Below are 14,420 nucleotides of genomic sequence, written 5' to 3' on the forward strand. Positions count from 1 at the left end.
GTACATATAGCCAGGGTTGCCCCGTCCCAGGTGCAGGACCCGGCACTTGCTTTTGTTAAACTTCATGTGGTTGGTGATCGCCCAGCTCTCCAATCTGTCCAGATCTCTCTGCAAGGCCTTTCTACCCTCAGCCGAGTCTACAACCCCTCCAAGTTTAGTGTCATCAGCAAATTTGCTCAGAACACCTTCTAGTTCTACATCCAAATCATTTATAAAAACATTGAAGAGGACTGGCCCTAAAATGGAGCCTTGAGGGACCCCACTAGTGACCATCCGCCAGCCTGATGTGGCCCCATTTACCACAACCCTCTGAGCCCTGCCCGTCAGCCAATTGCTCACCCATCATATGATTTTGTTTAGTTGTATGCTGGACATTTCGTCCAGTCCTATGGGAAACCGTGTCAAAAGCTTTGCTGAAGTCCAAAAAGATCGTATCAGCTGGTTTCTGTTGACCGACTAGATGGGTGATCTTATCATAAAAGGAAATCAAATTTGTTAGGCAGGACCTACCCCTCATGAACCCATGTTGGCTGGGACCAATGACTGCATTGTCCCCCACGTGCGCTTCAATAGCTTCAAGGATCATTTTCTCCATAATTTTACCAGGCACTGACGTGAGACTGACAGGCCTGTAATTGCTAGGGTCTTCTTTCTTACCCTTCTTGAAAATTGGCACAACATTTGCCAGCTTCCAGTCCAATGGGACCTCACCAGATTCCCAAGACCATTGAAAAATAATTTTGAGAGGTCCCGCGATGACGTCAGCCAGCTCTTTCAGCACCCGGGGATGAATCCCATCCAGACCCATGGCCTTGTATGGATCCAGGTGGAGCAGCAAATCCCGCACACATTCAGGGTCAGTTGGGAGTTTATCATTCCCACTGTCATGGTCCTCCAGCTCAGGGCACCCTGGCTCCCGAAGCCATCAGTGTTGAAGACAGAGACGAAGAAGGCATTAAACATCTCTGCTTTGCCTATGTCATTGTCTGTGAGGAGACCTTCCCCATCAAGTAGCAGACCTATGTTTTCTTTGGTTCTCCTTTTTCTGTTCACATATCTATAAAAACCTTTTTTATTGTCTCCCACAGACATGGCCAACTTCAACTCTAGTTGGGCTTTGGCCACACGAATTTTCTCCCTACAAACACAAACAGCATCCCTGTATTCCTTCCACGTCGCCTGACCCTCCTTCCAGCAGCCGTACACTTTCTTTTTTTGCCTAAGCTCCAGTAGAAGATCCCTGGTCAGCCACGCTGGCCTTCTGCCCTGCCTGCCTGACTTCCAATATTTTGGAATCTCCTGATCTTGTGCTTTTAGGAGGCAGTGCTTAAAGATTGACCAGCACTGATGGACACCAATGCCTTCAAAAGCAGTATCCCAGGGTACTTTGCTAACTAGTTCCCTGAGCAGCCTGAAGTCTGCTTTCCCCATATCCAGGGCTGAAGTTTTGGTGGCAGTTTTCCTTCTGTCACTGTCATTTTAAACTCAACCACTTCATGGTCACTATGACTGAGACAGCCACCAATTGCCACATCCCCCACAAGACCCTCTCTGTTCTCCAGCAACAGATCTGGGAGGGCACCTTGCTTAGCTGGCTCCCTTAGCACCTGCACCAAGAAGTTATCATCTAGGTGCTTTAAGAACCACCTGGAACTGCTCGTGTCAGTCGTATGGTGATCCCAGTTGATGTCTGGTAAGTTGAAGTCCCCCATAAGGTCAAGGGGAGTTGGTCTCGAGGCATCTCTTAGTTCTGCAAAGAATAATTCATCGGCGTTGTCATCCTGGCCAGGTGGTCTGTAATAGGCTCCCACAACAACATCCCCTTTATTTGTTCATCCCTTAATCCTTACCCAGGGGCTCTCAACTTTGCCATCGCCAACTTGAAGTTCCACACAGTCCAGCCCATGCTTCACATACATCGCCACCCCCGCACATTGCCTACCCTGCCTGTCCTTCCTGAAGAGCCTGTAACCATCTATTGCAACACACCAGCCACAGGACTCATCCCACCAGGTTTTGCTTATGCCAGTGATGTCGTAGCAGTGGGACTGGGCCAAGACTTCTAGCTCATCCATTTTATTCCTCATACTGCGTGCGTTTGTGTAGAAGCACTTCAAATGTGCCTCCCTACATGCAGCATCTTGTGGAGCAGACTGATGGACCTCACTAGCACACAGTCCCTCTGATTCTAGCACACCATCCCTTAGCTCATCATCGGCGTGCCTGGTTTTATCCCTTTCCCGCTTCGACTCTAGTTTAAAGCCCTATCTATCAGCCCTGCCAACTCCTGAGCAAAAAGCCTTATGCCTCTCTGAGAGAGGCACATCTCATCTGGTGCCAGCAGGCCTGGTGTCACCTAGACCTTCCCATGACTGAAAAACCCAAAGTTCTGCCAGTTGCACCAGTCCCAAAGCCACATATTAATGTGATGAGTATGCATGTCAACATCGATCCCCCCTATCGGAAGGACAGAGACAGACACAACCTGTGCCCCTGAACCTTTAACTAGTTGCCCTAAAGCCCTAAAAGTCCCTTTTGATTGTTCTCGGACTTCTTGTTGCTACCTCGTCATTACCAGCCTGAAAGACCAGTAGCGGGTAGTAGTCGGTGGGCCGTACCAGGCGCATGACTTTCTTAGCAAAGTCTCTCACCCGAGCCCCAGGGAGGCAACAGACTTCTCTGTGGGTTGGGTCCGGTCGGCATATTGGGCCTTCTGTCCCTTTCAGAAGGGAGTCCCCCATGACGATAACCCTTCTTTCTTTCTTGACAGCAGATGTAGCAATGCGGGGGGTTGGTTGCCTTGCCTTAGGCACCCTCTCCAACTGGGACAGGCTTTCGTCTACATTGTTGTTCTGACTGTCATGTTCTAGACCCTCATACCTGTTATGTAAGGGTAGATGGGAAGGTGAGGCAGGCAGGGACAGGGCTCGCCTACCACCCTGAACAGGAACCTGCCTCCATTCCCCTCCTTGGCCTAGGTCCCCTCCTACTGCCTGGCGGGATGAGGGAACTTTTGTCTTCTGCGTAGCAGGAGACACCTGTGCTGTGGCAGGCTCGTGAGTCTGTCTCAGAGAGGGTAGAGTGCACCTCCACCAGTCAATTTCCTTCTCTGACTCCCTGATGCTCCTGAGCCTCTTCACCTCCTCCCAAAGCTCTGCTACCTGTTTGAGCAGCTCTTCAACCTGGGCACACCTCCCACAGGCATACCCCCCGCTGCTGCTCTCGGATACCGACAGAAGACTCAGGCACACCCTGCAGCCCAAGAACTGGACGGCTGTGTGTTTCCCTGAGCCCTTTGTCTGAGTAGCCACATTGGTGACTGTGGCTGGAGAGGATGCAAGAGATGCGGAGGCCATGGTTTTCTGCCTGGCTGATACCATGGCCAGGCTCTTCGCAAGCAGGTTACAAGTAAGCTATGGGAAAGACCGCTGCAGAAGAGTGGCGAGGGGCCCTCTCTGCTTGCCCTGCCTGCGCGAACTGCCACGCAAACTGCCCACCACACCCTTCAGATATATCTCAGATGTATCAGATATATCTCTGTATAGTGGGAGCTGTCTAACACATGAAGGCAAGACACACGTTGATTTTATATGATTGCCAGACAAAGAAGTGAGATAGTAAGCTTAAACTTAAAATGGTTTTTGATGAGTCTTGTCAGAGAGTAAGAGATGAGTCGTGCTATTTGTTGCTGTGATGGGACAGTCTTTCTTCTCAGCCTTTTCAGTTTCTCTTGTACAGTTGAACTTGTATTTCTGGGTGAATACACTAAACAGAGTCTAGAGGTAATTATTAAACTGATAACTGAGAGGTGAATAAAAAGCCATATCTGAAACAACCTTTCACTTCAAGCTCATCGTTTCAGTACATTGAACTCCTGTGCTGACTGGAACTTACTAGAAGAAGCTAATAAAACCAAACAATCCAACATACCTTTCTCTACATATTCATATGTTAAAGTAGTATTTTAGAAATACTAATTGGAGCAAGCCCTCCAGTCTGGACAGCCATGGCTTTAAAGTTAATGAAAATTTCCAACAGAACAACAGTTACCTCAACAAAAGACACATAAAAAAAAAAACAACTTTGCATATGTTTATCATACCAATTCGTTCTTACATGCTATTTTTCATCTCAAACAGTTAATTTTAGAACAGAGACAACTGTATCTTGGATTCTGTCAAGATAAACACTAGTGACACATAGTGCACAGAAAATAATCCAAAATGACAAAATTGATTTTGGAAAATGACATCTGCTAACACAGCTAATGGTGAGTAATTCTAGGTTGGGGTTTACCAGATTTGATTTGAGCCATAAACTATATCTTGGTTTACAGCTCTATAGAATAATACTTTAATGTGACTGTGGCAGATTTCCCATATGAAAAACTCATTCTAAAGACATAATTATTTCCTTAGACTAGTAAATAGTGTCTTATCACACTGATGACATTGTAAGAAATGCAGGCTTTTGATTAAGGGTATTATCATTGAAAACTAAGTTGGATTAGTTGGCATTAATCTCCCATAAAGATATCATGTTGGTTGCATTTCCTATGGCTTGATTTTTAGAGATGCATTTCACAGAATAATTAGGCTCTCTGATTCACAGACAATACCACCATTTTCCCTTCCCTACATACACTTTCTACACAGCACTTGGATGATTACAAACATCTCAGGCAGCAAGACGCAGGTATCACATTCAGAGATTTACGGTTATTCATCACAGGTCCAAGGACTAAGGAGTTTTGCCTCCTTTCCATACTCTCCACATACAGTTGAAATCCAATGCTGTCAGTCTGCAGTAGCACTAATTTTCTAGCACGTAGCATGAAAAAACTGACTGACTGATTTCATAAGAACCCTTAGGAACGCACAATCATCCTTCCCTACTTCTTCTGCTTTTGGCCCACATACCTCTTTTGTTAGTCCTCCCCCTTGATACTGTTCTCTATGCTACAGTCGCATACTGTTTATGCACAAACAGCTGAGCCAAGATTACAAACTCCTCTGACTTCGGACTCTGCCAAGTCTGTAAGAGTCCAGAATGAAGAAGCAGTTCAGTGATCCAAAGTTCCAGTTGCCTAATCGGTCCTTTCACCCTAGCCAGGAGGCAGTCATGCTTTTGCTGTGGTTTTGCAAAAAACATGAATTATACAGCAGTACAATGAACTATCAATTACTGACCCAATTTGCAATGCTGGGAATCAAATCCCAAAGAATCTAAATGATCAAAGAAGAATCGTAGGTTGCAAATTTTATTGCTGTATTTTTACTGGAACACAGTTTACTCCTCCTAAAATCATCCACATTAACACAATACTTGCATGGTCTGGAGCTGTTTAAACAAAACCTCCTTCCACAGCTCAGAGTTTCAAGGAAATTAGCCAAGTAATAAGACAAAGCATTTTTTTAGGAGTATTAGAAAAAGCATTGAAAGTTTTGAAAATTTAACCTTTGACCCTGAAGACTTAAACTGGAATAATCTGAAAATTAACCATACAGCATATTTTTTCTAGGTAACTAAAGGTATTTGTAGTGGATTTTAGGATTAGGTAGGTGAACAAAAACTGCTAGGGAGTCTGTTAGGAATTACCAAATCAGTGTAAAGAATTCACTGTTATGTAAAAACTATCACTTATTTGCTTCTGCATTTAGCCACATGCATTAAAGAAGAAATAACATTTTGGGCTGAAAGAAAGCCAGTAATTCAGAAGATAAGGACTGAAGTTTAATGTAGAGAGCAAAATGTGACGGTAATAAATCAGTTTAGGGGATGTGTATAGATAGCATAATGCATATGCAGCAGGATAAATAGCACTTTGTTTTTATTATTCTTTTCCACTCTACATCTTTTTGCTGGGAAATCTGAATGGGCATTGTTAAAATCACTGGAAGGAGACTAGGCACAAACTTTCACTCCTCTTGGCACAAGTGAGATTTAAATAGATAAATTTACTGAATTTCTTGTTGCCACCATCCACACTTTCATAGAAGGAGTTTCAGAAAGGAAAGACTCTTTGGTAGCTTTCCCGTTAAGTCTCCAGGAGAAATTTAGGCAACACCAGACTACAATTGCAAAATAACGTCCCTTGTGAATTTGACAAGGTTCTTCCTCTGGGTATCTCACCAAGTGATGTCCTTTCCCCATGGCTGGGGAAGGGTGTGAAACAAGACCATTCTGGAGCAGACCAGAACAGAATATGTCTGAGGGCATTTGCTTCAAGCTGCCTGAGGCCTCACAGGCTTTCTACTGTAATTCTGCACACTAGCATCTTGCACATTGAGAAAGCACGAAGGGACTTTGTAAGGAATCTCATTTTGCTGGTCTTAATCTGGCTACCATAATCCTACTGGGAACAATGCTCCTGATACCAGGAACCTGCAGTGAGATTAAAAAAAAAAAAGGCGAAACTCCCCCAAACACACAGAAAACACACTTCTACTCAGTCCAGGCAAACAGGGAGTACAATGGATTTAAATGACAATTTGAGAAGATAAAAGAAATTGGGGAAAAAATAAAATAAAATAAAATGGAGTGAACAGATACATATATCAAAGTACAGTAGTTCTATAGGATCTTGTAGGGGAAAAAGGAAGGTTGTTTCACCGCATGCCAGCCACATAGACCTGACCAGCTGCTTGAAATAATCACGCAGAGATCTGAACATAAGGACTACAACACTGTTCCCATCTTTGGCCAGCTACCAGTGCTGTACAGACTTACATACCCCTTTATAGCCTAGAACCTCAGATTCACTCAAACTAAAACATAAGAGCAGACTTTTTATAATATACAGTTAGCTGTACTGATCTTACAAAGGATGCATACATCATATGAAAAGCTACATTTGAAACTGAAAAAATGCCACAGCTCTACTCGTCTGTGTGCTGCTGCTAAGAGGGAGCCAGTATTCCTCTTTATTATAGCTCAGCCAGTTGAAGTGCCCACCTGCCCAGGATGGAGGGAGAAGCACCACTGAAAGTCCCTATGTTCTTTCCTACTGCACGTCTCAGGTAGGTTTACAAAGCAGTTCACGTGTTATGCTTACAAAATCAGCCTACCTACACCACCTATCTATGCTTTCAGGCTCACTAAAAGGTAGCAGAGCTTTAGTTCCTATGAGCCTAAACGATGAGACTTAAGTTCTCCAATGATTTCAGCACTTCAGAAAACTGTGTCCTTTGCTCACAATTGATCCATTCCATATGAACATTACCTGAGAGCTGCAGGATCAGACACTAGAGGAGGCACATATTCATACTCTCTGCATATGAACTATGATACTGTACAGTTCTTTCTGTACAGACCAAAGATGAGTTTTTAAATCACATTAACTCACTTCAGCAGAAACTACTTGCTAATGCAGATGTGGACACCACTCAGCGAAACGAGTATCATTTGAACTGGTTGCCTTGCTACCCTTAACAAAATCTCAACTTATCACAATGTTCAGCTCAGCTCAGCTCAAAATAATAAAGTGTGATTGGAAGAAGCACGGACAAAGAAACTGAGGTAACACTAATGGAGAACACACCTTTTATCCATATAAGCTATTCCTAAGAAAACAAGGTGCATGAAAAGGAGGCAGAATGTTTTCCAGAACACAGTATTAGATGCATTGTATTTATTTACCCATGGTTCCTTACAAAAGACTGTGAAGACAAACAAACTCGGACAGACGAATCTATTTCCTGCGACAGAAGAACTCATCCACATTACTCCTATTTTTGCAGCCCAGTTCTAAATGAAGCAAGAGAAGCAGCTTCATTTCTCTCTGGGAATGTTATTTTGCAAGCTAACAGATAAAACTGACAAATTCTTAATATATTGATCAAAAGCTCTTTTTTCATTTCAACCCATCTTTCTTAATCCCGTTTCTCATATTAAATTCTCTGCTTTGTGTTGATACTCTTCAAGTATTATCAGAAGTTTCCTTTGTTGTCCTCTAAGCATCCAGCACGTATTTAACCTAAAACCATTCCCTATAAATCCCATCTCCAAATACCTTTCCCAAGTGTGCTGTTCTCCCCACCTCACCAGCTGTCAATATCTTTCTGCTAACGAGACCTCTGGATCCTGAGTGACAGGAGAGCTCTGCTTATTCAGAATAAAATTGAATTGGTCTTTATTGCTGTCAAATCAGCATTCTAAATTTAAGCATAATTTGCTGTCAGCTACTACTTTTAAGTCTCATTTGGCATTATTGCCTTCCAAGGTTTCTCTCACTCATAGGAATCTGTGTCTCAGATTATTTTTCTCTTAATAGGCTTGCACTAACTAACGTTTCTAAAATGCTTTTAAAATGGAAAGCACTAAATAAATACTAAGTGTTCTTATCTGCAATGGGGAACGTGCTCCATTACCACTGTCACAGAAATTTCTCATCAACACGCTTTATACATAGTCCTTGGTCATGGACACTTGATTTCCTAAAAAGCATTACCAACCGAATACATTAATGGGAAATATTTATGTGTAGGCTATGTACACATAAGAGCTGGGGCAGGCATTGTATGTGTTATACATACAAAATGTAACTCAAACAACTCTATCTGTTGTTTACGTATTTAATATAAACAGAAATTTAGTCCAGTTTGCAATTTTGCATATGTATTTTACACTGATTTTTACTATATAAACACTGTCTCACTGAATTATTGACTGCCTAGCAATGTTTGGTGCAAGAAATTGTTCAATACTGAAGGAAATGATATTTGTTAAGTTTAGGCTGCTTAGGTATTAATTACTCAAAAAAAAAAAAAGTAAAGTCAAAATATTTAAAAAAAATCTGTACTGGTGCTTCTTAATATTTCATAGATTTGACTTTAATGAGTATCATTTCAAATGCTCAGTTCCAGAAAGAAATGCAAAATCTACCTGTGCACTTCAGCATCTTTAAACCACGGGTAATTAAGAAGATTGTCAACTGTAGCTATTGCAGATGATACAGCACGACACCCATTCTCAGCAAGGGACCCAGTGTCACACAGTGCCCTCCGGGTCTCGTAGTTCAGAGCCTGTGGGGTCACCCTAAAAAGCACATGCCCACGGGGCTGATGAGCAGAGGGAAGGCAAAGGAAGGAAACCGACCCAGATAATTTGTTAAAGCAGGCATTAAATATATTGGTGGGGTTTTTCTTACTAAATGTTGCATACTTGGTCCTGCTCCAATAACTCGCTTACCATAGCGGTCTATGTGAAGGTTAAATTTGTGTTTACATACTCTGGTTGGTTGGGATCTGCACAGTCAGCTCACTTCAGGATGGACCCACTGTTAGCTAAGGTATTTTATTTTTTTTTCAAGGCTACCAGCTTTTGTCTCAGAAAGGACTGTGACAAACTTTCTGCAAGTCTCACTTCAAAGACGGTTGGATGGAATAGCTTCACTTCCATCTGTATTTATTTTTACAACAATCATATTTAATATGGATCATGATATGAGGCATTTTAACATATTCCTTCTTTTTCTGGACTATTGTCCCTTTCCAAAATTCAGATCGAAGAACATAAAACAGCACATAATATTCTTAAAGACTGTAAGAAAACCATTCTATGCTGTTTTATGATAGCTGATATTTGGTGAATTACACCTTGCAATGCTGACTTACTGAGTGACACATGTGTGGCCATGTGTCATGGCCACCATTCCTTCCCATAGGTGGTGGCTGATATACCTGTGCCATATTTGCTACACCATAGTTTCAGATAAAATGCCATCAGACTGCTTATTTTGGAGATTGTTTAGGCAGAACAGCACACAGCTAACACACCCATCATGCCACCACCAGACCAAAAAAGCTGTGTTTGCCTCCCTTATAAAACACAGAAGGGGGCCCTAAACTCATATAAAATGTCTAGACTGTGAATAAACAGTCCCCAAAGCCAGTGCTGTTGCTAGTTACCGAATTGCCATGAATGAAGATGAAGCTGCACGTCGATAGCATGTCATTGACATTCAAGGATGAGAAGCAGATGTAAGAACATCTTCGTCCTTTAGAGATCTGCAGTCACCTGCAGTCCCAGGAAGGCTTCCCTGTGCCCTGTGACTGCAGCAGCCCTTGGCAGCCAAACTCTAGGGAATTTTGGTCAGGCGGAGGAGCAGGTGATCCTCAACCAGTGCACTTGTTGACTGAAGCACCTCTTAGCTCCCAAGACCCAGCAGGAGTAAGCGGGCTTGCATCTGCAATAACTCTATCCGAATCTCTTTTACAGCTCATAATCTTGAATGCCAGTCTCCTCCACGGGATAGAATCCATCTCACTAAGTTCTCAAAGGCCTCCCCTTGCTGCCACAGTTACTCATAAAATCCACGTAGCGTCATTATGAATTCAGCATAACCTGCTGACAGACACGAGGGAAATTTAAGGTGAATCAATGAAATGTAAAGGCAAGGGACATACTCCACTAGATAAAAACAGTTCCTTTCAGGTGTTCAATGTACTTTGTTGTACCTTAACCCTGCTAACTTAATCATGCAAGTTCAACCTGCCTTTATTTGTACACACCGATACAACACTCTAAATTGAATATTGACCTCCATGCATTTTATTGTGTTAAAAGTGCTTCAGATTCTGGTTCCTGGCAGGAACTACATAAACTATGACAAAGCGGCTTTGGAAAAAGTTCCTGCATTCTCATGGCTACACAAACAAAAAACACATAGAATTTTTATTTATACTATTATTCATAGTTGAAGATAACTACAAAGATGATAAGGATCACCACAATGGTTTGCATGGGATTTCTGCAAAACAGATGCTTGAGATGGTTATAACATTTACCGTAAACACGCTGAAAAATCCAGACAATGTAAGAAAATGATAATGTTACATAAAACAAATATATGTACCAGTAATGTGCTTGTTTTACAAAACCAGGAAATATTCTATCAGAGAAGTTGTTTTTTCTTTTCCTCCAAATAACAAGCAAAGAATGCAAAAATAAAAAAACCCTACAAGCACTTCCAATTAGACACAAAATATCTTTCCTTTCCAATGCAGCATTAGTTTAGGTTGCTAAACATTGACAAGAGCATTACAGCAATTGCAGTGGCTGACTGCTTCAAAAGGCACCAGTGATGGTGGTATTTTGGGAAAGGTTACAGGAACAGATCTCAGCAAGGAAGAGCTCAGAGCACCTGCAAACAGACATCTCGCTTGGTTTGCCTGTACCCGCAGCACGCTACAAAGGGAGTGTTTTGCTGAACCTCAACTCCTGTGAGGAATGGAGGCACAGATCTGGTAATCTTGACAATCAATCTGAGAACAGCTGTTTTGCTCCTGAATTTACCCACGAATGATCCTTTGTTGGCCCACGTGGAGACTGCAGGAGCAGTCTTGAGCAGGCTGCCCACATGAGTATGTTCCCTTCACGGGTAACATCCACCTCCTGTTTTCTGCACTGCACGAAATAGCTACAACAAAACCAACCCAATGGCACCCAGTGCACCTGCTGCTGTCTCCTCAAGCAGTATAGATCTAAAAGACCTAGAAACTGGTACAGATTTGAAAGAATTTTACAAGATTTCATGCAGGAATGCCTGTTATCTGGCTGAAAACCAGCTGGGCTCCTTGCTGAAAATGGCTGTGCACTCTTTAATCACACAGTCTGGTGGGCTTCTGTGTCAGAGGGAAATATTCAGAAGGTTTAGGAAAAGAAAATCAGATCCATTTACAACAGTGACCTAAGCAGCAGCTTGAATCTGGATTTAGAGATGTAAAAAGTGGAGAAATCCATTATTTCATTCTGCCCATACTCCAAGTTACGGAAGCATAAACAGATAAATATGTCAGTAAAATCAGCTTGCTTTTATTGCATGGTTAGCTCTTATGAATGACCAACTTTTCCCCACCACATTTTTTAAAGAATAATTTGTTCCTAGTCAAAAAGCCTGCATGCCAAGTTTCAGCACAGAATAAAACTTTTACAGTGAAGTTATAAATTTCTGAAAAGTGGGTTCTATGTACTGACATACGCTTAACTATTACAAGGGCAGCAGGTGCCACTATAACAAATGATGTAAAGTTCAATTTAAACATCAAAGAACATACTGAAATAACTTTGGAAATTGCCATAGATCACTAACATTTTATATGAAAGAAAAAAGAAAAAGAAAAAAAAAAAAAACAACCACAAACTTCCCTCCCTAACATTTTTTTCCCCTACAAGGCAAAGTAAAGAAAACACAGACCCAGATTCTTTGTAATTAACAGGACTGTGGTTTTACAGCTAAACAAGGTCCAAGAAGTGAAAAGTTAACAAGTCATTAGACATCATACGCTGCACTGAAAGGGAACTGCAACAATCTGCAAAATAGCTTAGGAAGCATGAGCATGAGGTCAACTGTTTTCAGTAGATAATTGTACGTATAAGCATCTTTACCTCATGAATAAGGCATGCAACATAACACAGGAATATTCTAGCATTTTCAAAACAATTACATTTGCCTTCCGTGTTATTTTAATAAACACAGAAGGTAAGGTCACTAATCACAATTACGATTTACATATTGAGAATAAAATTGCATGCCTTTTTTCCTCCTTCCCACCTCCTATTTTGGTGCATGTCCTTGTAGTTTCCATAGCAGCTGCAGTGTGTACAACACAATGGCCTCTTCCCTCTCCTTGCTGGGACTCCTTGATGTTACAAAGCACTTCAACACCTACTTAGATCTGAAATGAGGGGGTTCCTGTGGGACCGCTGATACCCTGTGTAGGTGCTTTGCTCATATTGGGAACGAAAAGGGAATATACCAGGTCATCTGAAGGAAAAGGAGCAATGGAACTATCTGTTCATGTAGGGACAGTCGTCTTTGACCCAGCCTGCCCTACTATTAGAGTGTGTTCAACATGACCTCCAGGTTTCACATGGTGATCCACACTCCTTCTAACCAGCACCTGCTCAGGGGTGTACCTGGTAGCATTCACGTGCTGTCAGCACTGCAGACTGATCGACAGTTTACCCTACGAGCTGCTGCCATTGAAAGCTTGGCTGAGTGTTTTACAGCAAGAGCATCTCTCACATCCATCTGAAGGCGCCCTCTGAGGCTCACAGGAGCTGCACCAAGCCCTGTGTATGCAAGATCTGACAGCTCAATGGTGTGGCTCAAACCACAGAGCTTCCCTCCTTAGGAGGATACTTGACCTCTGATGTAGAGCAACATATTCTACACTAGAAATCTACCAGATGGAGGATTTCTTTCTGATTATAACAAACTTTATAACAATAGCAGCATTATCTTGGATGTCTTTAAGTCTCTGCGTGCGCAGCTGTTGTGAGCTGTGCATCCTCCCCAAGACTTGTGTTCTGTGAGTGGATGTGTTCATGACTGCCACTGCAATCTGTCAAGGCATAGTATGGTGACTTCGGACCATACACACCTGGCGCTTGGCTCTGCAGCCAACGCAGCTGCAGGCAACAGAATACACCGTGAGGTGGGGGCAGCAAAGGAAATCTTGGTGTCACTGCACAGTGAGCCAGATAGTGTGATGCCTATTCAACATGATGTTGCTCTCATTTCTACCAGTGTCACTGTGAACACGCTATACACATCCATGCTATACACATCAGCCAACAATATGTTGGATTTTTCCTGACTTGGTGCTTAGGGACATGGTTTAGTGGGTGACATGGGTAGTAGGGTGATGGTTGGATCAGATGATCTTGGAGGTCTTTTCCAACCTTAATGATTCTATGATTCATGGCAGTTAATGGGCTTGATCTTAAGTGTATAGACTTGATCTCAAGCAGCCTCAACCACCACACAATGTGCATTGTTGTTGTCTGATATCCCACCTTTCCTGCATCAATAAGCACTTCACACAGATCATCCAGCCCATATTTCTTCCTGACCACAAACATCTCCTCTCCTTGAAATTTCTGGCCATCTTCAACAACTGATTTTCTCAAACCACCTATGAGGCTCTGGCCTAACAGCAGTGATTTTAACCCACCCAACTCATAGCAGCAAAAACAATAACGAAACAACACCTACTCCAAATGCCATAGATTATTAGCCAGGCAAATTTTAACATGTGAGCAAAAAAAATCAGGGAGAAGTGTTAAGTGGAAGAGTTAGTTTTTGGTTTTCTCTCGGAAAAGAGAAAAAGACATACTCTGAGCAGATGGGGATGGGACTGAAAGTAGACACTGGCTGCAAGCGAGTCCTTGCTGCTTGTTTTGCCCCTTGTTCCGTTTTCCCAGGTCTGGTAAGCACCCTCTGTATCAGGCATCAGGAACCAAGGTCCTCATCGTCCCAGGCAGCTTCCACATCCCCTGGCGGCCCGACCTCCCACTCACAGCACTGTGTGGAATTGCTGGTCAAGCTGCAGACACTGCTGGAAGAGTCAGTCTCATCCCCCCCCCCCCGCCCTGGGAAAGGCAAGCAGGCTGCATTTTTCAACAGCCGTGCCCTA

At 42.7% G+C, this 14,420-nt stretch overlaps 1 protein-coding gene across 5 annotated transcripts in view; it reads right to left on the minus strand.

Annotated features, from left to right (window-relative positions):
• XRCC4 (X-ray repair cross complementing 4) overlaps window positions 1-14,420 on the minus strand; it is a 188,917-nt gene that overhangs the window by 18,716 nt on the left and 155,781 nt on the right. The window lies entirely within an intron of this gene.

Source organism: Anser anser (assembly GCF_964211835.1).
Source record: "Anser anser genome assembly, chromosome: Z".
Taxonomy (NCBI): domain Eukaryota; kingdom Metazoa; phylum Chordata; class Aves; order Anseriformes; family Anatidae; genus Anser; species Anser anser.